General features: G+C 40.5%; 1 pseudogene; it reads right to left on the reverse strand.

Moving 5' to 3' along the window:
• Nucleotides 1–10,303: 10,303 nt before the first annotated feature.
• LOC139384601 (E3 ubiquitin/ISG15 ligase TRIM25-like) lies at nt 10,304–12,660 on the reverse strand (annotated as a pseudogene).
• Nucleotides 12,661–13,803: the final 1,143 nt, after the last annotated feature.

The following is a 13,803-nucleotide window of genomic DNA, read 5'->3' on the forward strand; positions in this document are numbered from 1 at the left end:
AAGGTGCCACCAACATCCTGTGAGTCACAGGTAAATTAATTGACTGGCCCTCCGATTTGTGTCAGGCCGAATAACGTTGTTTACCTACGACTATATCCATGATATAGCACTGCCTCTTGTGCCTTACTGCTAAATTCATTTATTTGGTTTTAGAAACACCCCTCAAGATGAATCAGTTCTGTCAAAATTCTAAAAAAGCACTCCCACATCTGAGTTAGCTTGATGCAAGTGTGGGGGAATCATTTAAAGAAAAAGATCAACCTGCACACTGCTCTTACCAGTATCACTTCTGTGCCTCTTTAATCAGAAAACATCTTCAGCTTGCAGAAAGGGTCTGGAAAACATCGATTACCCCCTAAAATGTTTCCCACAAACCAGGGTTGTATTCTCCCATGTAAAACTGTCAGAACAAACATTCTAGGCAATTCCAAATGGAATATCCTGCCACTTTTATAATAGCAATCCTTCAAACCCCTGTTTGAGTCAGTTATAAACCAAGTGAGCCGTAAGTAGACCAGGACAAACATTAGCCAACCCCAAGACACAGGAACTGACTAATGCCTAAGTTTCATTTGACATTTCAGTAATGAAACTTCCCCTGAGAGCTCAATTGCTAATCACACTGAAGGTGTTTGCGTTGAGTATTTCCATGGATATAAACTTTATTCCCCACTAATTGCCTTACCTTCCATCCCTTAAAATAACAAGCATTTATGGAAATGTCATTCTGAGTCATTGTAATTCTGATTAACTTCAAGGAAGCACCACCTACTCAGATATTGCCTTTGGACTTATTTTCCCCTGGAGGTAGACTGTGACAGGCAGTTGAACTGGGTCGTGTTCATTAGGCACCAAATCGAAGAAAACAGACTGAAAAGGGGAGGGACAACCTAATATTGTCCAATTAGAAACACTTGTTTTCGTTTTCCGTTGCTACCGGTACCTTAATTCAATTACCACAATGTTGCTGCTATGATAATGTGACCAATTCACACTAACCTTCATTATTAATTGCTTACTTTTGTTCCACGATTAAAGTCAAATCAAATCAAATGTATTTATATAGCCTTTCGTACATCAGCTGATATCTCAAAGTGCTGTACAGAAACCCAGCCTAAAACCCCAAACAGCAAGCAATGCAGATGTAGAAGCACGGTGGCTAGGAAAAACTCCCTAGAAAGGTCAAAACCTAGGAAGAAACCTAGAGAGGAACCAGGCTATGAGGGGTGGCCATTCCTCTTCTGGCTGTGCCGGGTAGAGATTATAACAGAACATGGCCAAGGTGTTCAAACAAATGACCAGCATGGTCAAATAATAATAATCACAGTAGTTGTCGAGGGTGCAACAAGTCAGCACCTCAGGAGTAAATGTCAGATGGCTTGAAAGTATTTTTTACCGCTCCTGCTGTCTCTAGAGAGTTGAAAACAGCAGGTCTGGGACAGGTAGCACGTCCGGTGAACAGGTCAGGGTTCCATAGCCGCAGGCAGAACAGTTGAAACTGGAGCAGCAGTACGGCCAGGTGAACTGAGGACAGCAAGGAGTCATCACGCCAGGTAGTCCTGAGGCATGGTCCTAGGGCTCAGGTCCTCCAAGAGAGAGAAAGAAAGAAAGAGAGAAAGAGAGAATTAGAGAGAGCATACATACATTCACACAGGACACCGGATAAGACAGGAGAAATACTCCAGATATAACAGACTGACCCTAGCCCCTCGACACATAAACTACTGCAACATAAATACTGGAGGCTGAGACAGGAGGGGTCAGGAGACACTGTGGCCCCATCCGATGATACCCCCACACAGGGCCAAACAGGCAGGATTTAACCCAACCCACTTTGCCAAAGCACAGCCCCCACACAGGGCCATACAGGCAGGATATAACCCCACCCACTTTGCCAAAGCACAGCCCCCACACAGGGCCAAACAGGCAGGATATAACCCCACCCACTTTGCCAAAGCACAGCCCCCACACAGGGCCAAACAGGCAGGATATAACCCCACCCACTTTGCCAAAGCACAGCCCCCACATCACAAAAGGCTCTGACTGGCCATTTGAATGGGTTATTTCTGACTAAGATGCTTGTGCCATCCTTACCCATTTTAAGTCAGATTGCCATTAGTTCATTGACTCTGGCAAGGGAGAGTTGGGATCTGCAAAAAAACAGATTTCCAATTTACTCATGCATATTAATTCACCCTTGCACATGTGTGAAATAGGACAAATATAAGCACCCATTGGATACTTATAGAGAGAGCAAAGGTCATGATATCAATCTGATCTGAGAACAGACAGGTCATGTGACTTTCTGCCAACCTGGAAGACTTGTTCGCTACACACTCTGAAATTCTCAATTGCATGCTCCTCGTGTCCTCTCTCTCTCCTCGTCTCCTTCTCAAAACCCATTGGAGGAGAAAGTCAGAGGGTTTTGAAGAGGAAACAGGACTCAAGAAGTATGCAATTGAGATCCTATAAATGTAGACCTTCTAAATAGAAAAATTATCATCTCTCCTCTCCTCAGGAGAAAGATCTCCTGTTCTTTCCTGTTTATTCCAGTCCCTTCTTAGCAATGCAGTTGAAGGAAATTAGACATGGAGCCATTTAGAGTATTGAAATACCATTGGACTGACCACAGGGGTAAAACCGCAACAATCAATCGCCCGCAGCCACCTCATATCTACTCCGTTCACTCACTTTATCGATCATTCTCCACTGACTCACTGGGAAAAACCTAAGCCCTCAATATAAAGTCCTCGTCCAACAAGCCTCCAAAGTAATTAGAGACAGTAAATAATTTATATCGAGAGAGAGGTGTTTATTAGAGTTCCTATAATGACTTGCATTATTCATGTAGACCCAGGTATTGAGGTAATGTCTTACTTTCACAATGTCTTACAGTCACATTAGAATCATTTCTGGGTTTGGGGAATTACCCCTGGCCCCAGAGGTCGTTAGTGACCTGGTTTAATCTCCTCTACTTGGCTTTGATGGAAGACCATGGCTGCGAGTTCCAAATGGCACCCTATTATGTACATAGTGCACTACTTTTATCTCGGCCAAAACTAGTGCACTAGGGAATAGGATGCCATTTGGCCCACAGTCCACGTTTCAGACTGCAGACACTTTCTGTCTGGTGGGAAATATAGTTGGACGGACGGCGCCCAGAGAGAGAAAGACAAGAACAAAGTGGCCATTGATTAAAGTGAATCACATGATTAAAACCAAAATGTCTTAATTTGCTTTTGGCGAGTGAAAAAAGCAACAAATTGGTCTTTGCCAATCGCCATTCATTTAAAATTTAACATAAATTAAAACATGATAAAAGGTAGACCAATACTTCTGCCAAGCCTTTTATAATTGGTATAAACAGAAACTCATTTAAAATACAGTAAGGGAACTTTAAACATGCATGCACAGTCACAGCATAATCCTACAACTCATTTAAAATACAGTAAGGGGAACTTTAAACATGCATGCACAGTCACAGCATAATCCTACAACTCATTTAAAATACAGTAAGGCGAACTTTAAACATGCATGCACAGTCACAGCATAATCCTACAACTAATTTAAAATACAGTAAGGGAACTTTAAACATGCATGCACAGTCACAGCATAATCCTACAACTCATTTAAAATACAGTAAGGGAACTTTAAACATGCATGCACAGTCACAGCATAATCCTACAACTCATTTAAAATACAGTAAGGGAACTTTAAACATGCATGCACAGTCACAGCATAATCCTACAACTAATTTAAAATACAGAACTTTAAACATGCATGCACAGTCACAGGAACTTTAAACATGCATGCACAGTCACAGCATAATCCTACAACTCATTTAAAATACAGTAAGGCGAACTTTAAACATGCATGCACAGTCACAGCATAATCCTAAAACTAATTTAAAATACAGTAAGGGAACTTTAAACATGCATGCACAGTCACAGCATAATCCCAAAACGAATTTCTCCAGTGTCAGTGATATAGATTCTGAATCCTGTTATATTATTTTATATTCTTACAAGGTAACTTCAGTATTTTGGGATTTTGTATTTTAATTACCTACTCAGACAAACGAATGGATAGCATTTTTATGTCTCTGCCTGCAGCTTGAAGGAAGCTGAAGGTAGCATATCGTTAGCTTAGCACAATTGCTGAAAGTCTATGGGTATCTACTAGCCAGCTCCTTTCAAAAGCAGGGAAAAACTTAAATGTACCTAAAGCAAAACAAAACTGTTTTGTCCAAATAAGTAGCTCTCATTTGTCACTTTTTGTCCTTTCTTGTCAAAAGTAGTTTTCCTCAACATTTGACATCTTTCTAACCTGATGAGACTCAGCAAAATACACGTTTGTTTTAATGTTGTTTTATGTTTGGGTGGATTTTTTTTTGAATACATATATTTATTTATTTTGTATTGTATGAGCACCATAGTAGAAATAAGTAATTGTTTGATAGTAAATCTGAAAACTGTGGGTACAGTAGGCATAAACATAGTTGCTAGCTCTGCTGTCCACTACAGAAGACATTTATAAACAAGCTTTTATTTAGTTCTCATTTAATGTGGAAAAAAGATCACCAAACTATTCCTGGGATAATTGCTTACTAAAAGAAATTTGACTAACAAACTCAAAAAAATATAATTACACAATAACACACACCTTTCTTCATAACATAAAATATGCTAATTGTGTTGGCAGCCATTTTAAAAAACCAGGAGGAGAAAATGATCCAGGTCACACATGTGATATCACTGAAAAGCCCAGAATGTCCTCTCAAAGGTACAGCAGTACTTAACACAGTGGCATGTATGGCCTTAGAGATGCGGAACAACAACGAATGTCCGCTAGAGAGGACATAAATTCATTGCTGGGTCTCAGGATGATATCAGTCTTTTCTAAATTCACTAACATCTGGTGATTTCTCTCTTGGTCTAAGGTATATTTAATAACCAAAGACCGCCATCTATTGGTCAAAAAACAGAATACAGCAACTCAGACTATACAATGAATAGCAGCAACAGTATAATTGAAACCAATCACTTTTGAAGATGGATCAACCAAAATGTAATGTTCTTAATATTTGAGAGAAATGACTTGGTTTGTAAAGCCTTGTTTATAAATATCCTACTTTTTAAGATATTAGTAGTGGTAAGCAATTAGTGCTTTTTGAGGTGGGTTCGGTTTCGGTTAGAATAGATTATACAAAAATAATCATGGTTTTCTGGTTGACACAAAAAAAACATGATGGTAGTGACTGCAAAACTTATTAACCCTAATTTATTCACATGACTTTAATAACATATTTCAGTTGTTGTGTATATTACATTTGTTTTATTTGATGACTTTGTTATTTCATTCCAAGTCTTTATAGAGCTGCTGTCTATGCAGTCTGACAAAATGTTGTATTTCTTCAAAGTAAATAAGGTATACTTTTATGACTGCGGAATACCAACTATCAATCACTTTGATAATGTATTTTCAGGTAGAGACACCTAGTGAAGCAAAAGCTGCTTTATTGTCTCTTCCGTAGCAGGCATAAAAGAAACACAGACAAGTAGATGCACAATGGATTATGGTAATTGAAGTTAATTACCACGTGTTATGCTATGTTGAATATTGGCCTGTTGGAAACTACAACTCCCTACTACATCACACAGTTCAGGCTTGATTTGATGTATCCATAGAGAAACTGTGTAACGTGTGCAATGAGCTCACAGAAAAAACTTTTTTTTTTTTTTTAATAAAAAAATGTTATTCTATATATATCAATAAGAACATTATATAGGACTATTGAATATGATTGTAACTATCTACTTTACTTACAGTATGTCAGGTTAGAAAGAAACAAAGTTATGTCAAAAAAGTTGACATAAAGTGGAGAACTTAAATACAATACACACAATACAATGCAGGACTCCTGAGTGGTGCAGCGGTCTAAGGCACTGCATCTCAGTGCAAGAGGTGCCACTGCAGTCTCTGGTTTGAATCTGGGCTGCATCACATCCGGCTGTGATTGTGAGTCCCATAGGGCGGCGCACAATTGGCCCAGCGTCGTCCGGATTTGGCCCGGGGTAGGCTGTCATTGTAAATAAGAATTTGTTTTTAACTGAATTGCCTAGTTAAATAAAGGTTACATTTAAAAAGTGGCAGTGGGGTACATTCATTAGACTGAAGCGTTCACATACCGTATAACAGACAGTTGTGCCCCCAGCAGAACCAGCTGTCACAGAGTTCTGTGCAGCATGTGGAGGCCTGGAAGTGGCTGATGGATAGTCTTGCCAATCAGAAAAGTGATCCAGCCCAAGAGGCCTAAACTGCTTATCTGGTTGTCCCAGACCACAGAAGCAGCAGTGACAGAGGAAGAAGCCCATGACCGATACATCAGATGAGGCGTCTGACAACAGGTGGCAGCAGAGCAGCCAGCCAGAGTGAAGGAGGAGACCTCAGCTCATCCAAGCGCTTCCTCAGTAGCCCCCTCAGCCAGAAAGAAGAGGGATGTAGTCACTGCTGTTCACTCATACTGATATGGATAGTAGATAGTTTCCCATTATTTTGATCTCCCCACATTATAATCAAAGATACTGGTAAATAACACAAGATACACCACCGGTGAACAAGCAAGGAGGTGGGCAGAGCCAAGCACGAGCTAGTGCGATCCTTTTGGTGCGTTCTAGCAGGTATTTACATATTTCCATTATGGAAAGCCTACTCTCTGAAGTGTGCATGTGCAGTAACTCCACTAGCCACATCACTCCAAAAACATTTTTTTCCTAACTTTTAGAAAGGGTCAAGTCTACAAAACATAGTGCACTCTGTTCACAACAGATTCTAGTTTTGGGAGCAGAAAACACTTGCTGAATATTTGGCCAAGTTTAATCTAGCTCCATCTCCCACTTCACGCCAGGGGACTTCCTCTCATCACCATATTTGGTGGTGAGTGGACGTTCTAAATGGAAGCTTCAGATTTATACATCCGTTGTAACATCTGTCTCCGACTTCTATCTGTGTTATAATTGGAAGAGGAAGTGTAAACTCTAACATAGTCTATTAGCTAGAAAGGTAACTCCAAACACATTTGAACTAAGAGCAGTTATAGCTGGTTAAACAAATGTGTTGGCAAAAATGGATGTTCAAGTCAAGAAAGCTTACCAGCAGCCCTTTCACGGGTGCTTTTTCAAAGCCTATGTTAGATACTGCAGTGAGTGTATTGACTCCAACGAGTGTAATTTGGTCAATATTAGGAGTTGAGAAATAAAGTTGAGAAAGAAGATATTCTCTTATTTTCTACTGTAGGTATGCAAGTCAAAATGTGTTTATTCTGTTGTTACTAGAGATATTCATAAAAACATTGAAATATGTTTCGTTTTTTTATTCATATTTTTGCGGACCCCTGGTTGAATACCTCGGCCATAGAGTGGTAAAATATCACTCTGAATGGAGTGACTGTGTAAAAATCAACTAGCTTTTATTAAAAAACAATAATGATCCGGACCAGGAAACACAATCAAAAGAATGTTGGCTCGTACTGGTCAGGGGTGAGTTTCCCAAAAACCTAAAGATCATGTTTAGCATTAAGATCATCATTCCTTCATTGCCTACCAATCTTAAAGCTATGTGCTGTAGTCTTAGTCTATTACCTCATCAGTTTAAGATATGAAGCCTATTTCTCCTCTTTACTGTTGTTCCCCTCAGGTGGACTGGGATAGCTGACAAATTATTACATCTGTGAAACACACTAAAAGACACAAACCATAAAATATGAAAGATGACCTTGCTGAGCCACCCTGTTGTGGCATCATACCTCACATACACCTTTGTAATCTAAGGTGCTCTATATTGCATTTATGTCACACTGTGAACAGAGGTTTCTCCCACAGGCACAATCACATGAAAATTCTTCCTATCTATGCTATCGAAGAAACAAGAAAGGAAATGTATTAAAAATGCCTACAGTCCATGCACTTTCAAATCCAATTGGATTTTTCAAATGGGCGCATTCTTTGTTATTTCAAAGCTCAATCTGCTCACTATGATAGTACAGAAGGGTATTAAATTACTTTTTAGACACAGAGGCTATACAGTACCTGATGGATCATTTGCCTAAGTTACTTTCATTAGAGCCCAGCAGGTGTCATTTGAATGGTTTAACGTTTGCTCTGAGAGTACATTGGAACATCGAAAGGCAGTGCATGATGGGAAACCAACTCTAACAGGTATATTAATACATAATGTTTGTTTCATCTCAGATCGACGTGTGAGATAATACTTTCTAGAAAATGTTCATCGTGACTTGTGATTAAAATGCATAGTTAAAACCTTTTAAAGGGATAATTTACATTTGTCAAAGTTTTTCAGATCTCAAACCTTATCTAAAGAGTGAAGGCCATATGCACGTCATTTATTGCGTAGGTAGATGTACACCAGGAGGCCTTGCCATCCCAAATGAACAGTAAAAAATGTATACCATAAATCCAATATTAGGACATTCTCAGCAACTGAGTGTACATTTACCTTCACCACCAGCTGAGTGTACATTTACCTTCACCACCAGCTGAGTGTACATTTACCTTCACCACCAGCTGAGTGTACATTTATCTTCACCACCAGCTGAGTGTACATTTACCTTCACCACCAGCTGAGTATACATTTACCTTCACCACCAGCAGAGTGTACATTTATACATTTACCTTCACCACCAGCTGAGTGTACATTTACCTTCACCACCAGCTGACTGTACATTTACCTTCACCACCAGCTGAGTGTACATTTACCTTCACCACCAGCTGAGTGTACATTTACCTTCACCACCAGCTGAGTATACATTTACCTTCACCACCAGCAGAGTGTACATTTACCTTCACCACCAGCTGAGTGTACATTTACCTTCACCACCAGCTGAGTGTACATTTACCTTCACCACCAGCTGAGTGTACATTTACCTTCACCACCAGCTGAGTGTACATTTACCTTCACCACCAGCTGAGTGTACATTTACCTTCACCACCAGCTGAGTGTACATTTACCTTCACCACCAGCTGAGTGTACATTTACCTTCACCACCAGCTGAGTGTACATTTACCTTCACCACCAGCTGAGTGTACATTTACCTTCACCACCAGCTGAGTGTACATTTACCTTCACCACCAGCTGAGTGTACATTTACCTTCACCACCAGCTGAGTGTACATTTACCTTCACCACCAGCTGAGTGTACATTTACCTTCACCACCAGCTGAGTGTACATTTACCTTCACCACCAGCAGAGTGTACATTTACCTTCACCACCAGCAGAGGACAAAATCTGCTTTCCTTAAGTATTTATTTTGTATAATTCCATATAATTTAGTTAAATGACTATTATGTAAACTTTAAAACATTAGACAAGAAGAGCTAAGGGTCTATATTTTCCTGAATAAATTCTGCTGTATTAAAACTTCTCTTTGTTGACAGTTGTTTGTGACGCAGTTACACAAGATTATGGTTCTGGCTTTCCGAGATTACATTAAAACTCATTAACCTAATTAGACTCTACATGGCATTGAATTACCAGCTTTGTCGCAAATGGCATCCTATTCCCTATCCCCTATTTGGGACGTACTCACAGTCTTCTTTAATTCCATTACAATGTTTACGAAAGACTGGCTTATCACACCCTACGGAAATTAATAACACAATGTAATTAATTTTGCCACATGTATCTGTGCTGTAGAAATGGCTTTGAAAATTGAATAACCATATTATCCAAGTCACGCACCTCAATATCCGAGGGCTGTGCAATCCAAGCAAAGCAGTTCTTGTTAAATTAGTTACAAATAAAGAGAGTCGTACACTCTTTGTATAAACTCCCAGTAATTTATTGGGTAAACCACCAACGTTTCAGCATCAGCTTACCTTCTGCAGGGTCTTTTCTTATTAAATGCCTTGTTACCAATGAATCAGAGATACTCTGAACCTTTTTATCAATATATGTGGCCTAAATGTCAAGACCTCTCGGGAGAAGTATTGCGTCTAAGGGGAAGCTATAGTATTGCCTGCTTAGAAACAGAATTCATTTGGAATTCATATGAATTTCCAAAACACGGGGAAAAGTGAAGGGCGAAGATAGAAGCCTTACTGTAAGTGACATCATTCTCCAACTGGTCATTTAACCCTTTACGGATACATTTAATTTATTTCATGCTCCGTAAGAGATGCAGAAAACTGTTCATGTCAAAAGGTTCACATACCACCAGCTTATCAGAAGTTAAGTTGTTGGACGATGGTGGTCTTGTGAAACGCTGTGGTTTAGGCCTGCTTGAAGCTCACTCTTCTCTGGGGTGGGACTGCAGTATGGGGACAGCATTGACTTCTGCCGATATCTTCACCGCTTCCTTTTCACAGTAGCTCTCCAGCTGCCTCTTGAGTTCTGAGACAGATTCCTTCACTGTCTTAAAATCACAAGGATGGTGGCAGGTAACTCTTCAGATACGGGATGGGGGGGGGGGGGGGGTACTATGGTCTTTGAACCTCTGAAGGAACAGGATGTTGTCCTCAGTGTTTGAGAACTGCTCCATCTCAGCATGTCTCCTCCTGAGCTCAGTCACTTCCTGCTCCAGTTGCTCCAGGAGTCCTTCAGCCTGGTGCAACTGGCACCTACTACCATACCCCATTCAAAGTCACTTAAATGTTTTGTCTTGACCATTCACCCTCTGAATGGCACACATACACAATCAATGTGTAAATTTTTAACCTGTCTCCTCCCCTTCATCTACACTGATTGAAGTGGATTTAACAAGTGACATCAATAAGGGATCATAGCTTTCACCTGGATCCAACTGGTCAGTCTATGTCATGGAAAGAGCAGGTGTTCCTAATGTACACTCAGTGTATATAGACACATACTGTATATTTATACTATAAATGTGTGCCTAGTATGCATGAATTCCCACAGAAAGTGAAAAACTGGTTTTATAGAACAGCAAGGATGTATTCGCTTGTGAATCATTCTTTTGTTGATTAGTTATAACTGTTCTTTATAATTAAAAAAAAGCAAATCTAGAGAGTGGGACTGATGCTGCAAATCAGCACATTGCTAAAGCTTGATGGTGCAATGCATCTGACGGTTAATGATTCAATGTGTTAATGTTATATTTTCCTTGTTTCTGTCCCGAATAAAATACATATCTATTAACCAGGTAGTTTGGTTCCTGGATGCTGATTGGCTGAAACAGCATTCCTGCCGTGTATTTCATTCAGACAATATACCACGGGTATGACACAAAACGACTTGTTTATTGTTATATTTATGATGGTAACCTATTTATAATAGCAAAAAGGCACCTCAGGGGTTTGTGGTATATGGCCAATATACCACCACTAAGGCCTGTATCCAAGCTCCCCGCTGACAGTTATGCCTAAAAACAGCCCTTAGGCGTGATATATTGGCCAATATACCGAAACTCCTCAGGCCTTATTGCTTAAGTCTAATAGAGCTCCCCAGCTTGTTCTAAAAACCCGGAAATGAGTTACCTCTGGTTTGTTCAGTCTTTCCTATGGGGAAAATTACTGCGGAAAGAATAAACGCCGAAAATAAGGTTTGAGGTTAGCACAGACTTAGGAGATGTTACAGGCTTTTGTCACACCCTGATCTGTTTCACCTGTCTTTGTGCACGTCTCCACCCCCCTCCAGGTGTCGCCCATCTTCCCCATTATCCCCTGGGTATTTATACCTGTATTAACTTTTTTCTTCGACCTTGTCTGCATCTAGGTCATACCTGAAATGTGATAGTTTTGTTCTATGAGACAATACTAGTCAGTTAACATGAACTTTTATGAAGCCTTTACGTGCTTTTTATGACTACATAAAGGCTTAAATTCCCAAAAAGTGAAGTTAGCTTATGAAGATGATCTGAACTAAACTTAACCTAAGTCTGTTTACCGCAGACATTATTTTTTAGAACTTATACAAATCCCTACATTAATTTTTCCATAGGTTTTGTCCAACGAACCTGGCGGAGTTAGTGCCTACAAAAAGATGCCATTACTATTGCTCTCTATGTAGATGGTCCCAACACTCACCTTCTGAGAGTCCACAGCCTGTCTCAGCTTCTGCATCTCCTTATTTATCTTCTGGATTCTCTGCAGGGATTTCTGTTGATTTCCCCTCACCTGCTTCTGTTTCTCAGTCCTTTCTCTTGTAGCTGAGACTGTATCATGGCCTTTATGTTTATCTATCATACACAGTAAACTTCCAGCAGTTTGTCATGATGAGAGCAGATCTTCTCCTGTAGTTGTGTGGAGGCTTCGACCAGGTTGTGCTTCTTAAAGGCAGGAGATTGATAGTGAGGCTGGAGGTGAGTCTCACAGTAAGAGGCCAGACACACCAGACAGGATTTGGGTATGAACTGAATAGGTCTATTCTTGTCAACAACAGCCAGTGCAAGAATCACACTCCACGTTTCCAGGTTCAGCATAACAGTGTGCAGGAAAAGTAGCTTGAAGCAAAGTGTTTCTGCTCAGAACAGGTCTTGGGACAACGTGTCTGTCGGCACTCTGGGCAGCTGTAGACAGCCTTCAGATCATCCTGATCTCAGCAGCCCTGAATACAGCCCATACAGTAGCTGTGTCCACAGGCAGTAGTCACCGCCTCCTTCAGTAGATCTTTAAATGCCTCTGCCATTTTGATACGGCACACTAACAAACTGTGCTGCCAAATAGGAGAGATAACTTTCCTTGTTTGTGCTGAGGAATAGGAGTGGCTGCCACATGGCTATTATGTAACTTCCTGCTTCAATGTGTGTGCAGAGTGCAATGTTCAGTCAGTGCCTACAGGGGGGCATTTGAGTTATCCTGCCCCTGTTACTCTGTCTTTTCTGCTCTGGCTGAGACTGTTTCATCATGGCCTTTATGTTGATCCATCGTACACAGACAACAGATACACTGCTAATCGGTACGACAGTTAACCTTCAGCAGTTTGTCATGATGAGAGCAGATCTACTCCTGAAGACTGGCTGGCTTTGAGTTTTGCCTTAGTGCAGAGCAGAGGTCCCAATCCTCCTGGTCAGTGTCTTTCATGACTCAACAGAGGATTATGTACGTCCTGATCTCCAATAGACGGAATACACACACTACTGACCTGCTCTGTGCTACTACAGCACAGCATGGGAAGAGTTATACTGGTGCAAAGTCAATAGACTCAATGCAGGGGTAGGGGGAAGTCAGAGACACAGTTCTTTCTGCATAGTTCACTGGGGAAATGGGATGGCGGTATAACTATTCAGATACCCTAGAGAGGTGAAAGAGAATGGACCTTAAAACAGATGGAATACCCTAGTAACAGTGTCACGTCCTGACCTTAGTTCCTTTTTTACGTCTCTATTTTGGTTTGGTCTGGGCGTGAGTTGGGGTGGGCATTCTATGTTTTTCATTCTATGTTTTTCATCCTAGGTTTTGTTCTGTGTGTTGTATTTCTATGTGTTTGGCTCGGTATGGTTCCCAATCAGAGGCTGCTGTCAATCGTTGTCTCTGATTGAGAACCATACTTAGGTAGCCTGTTCCCACCTGTGTTTGTGGGTTGTTGTTTCCTGTTTTGTGTTTTTTCACCTTACAGGACTGTTTCGTGTCGTTCACTCTCTTTTGTCATTCAGTGTTCAGTTTATTTAATTAAATTCACTATGAACACTTACCACGCTGTGTGTTGGTCCGATGATTCCTATTCCTCATCATCAGACGAAGAGGAGAGCCGTTACAAACAGGAACACTAGTATCAGGAGAGATGTTTTCTTGCATTGGTAACTCTATTTTTAAGTCTGCTATAACATCA

This window comes from Oncorhynchus clarkii, chromosome 26, assembly GCF_045791955.1.
Source record: "Oncorhynchus clarkii lewisi isolate Uvic-CL-2024 chromosome 26, UVic_Ocla_1.0, whole genome shotgun sequence".
Lineage (NCBI taxonomy): Eukaryota > Metazoa > Chordata > Actinopteri > Salmoniformes > Salmonidae > Oncorhynchus > Oncorhynchus clarkii.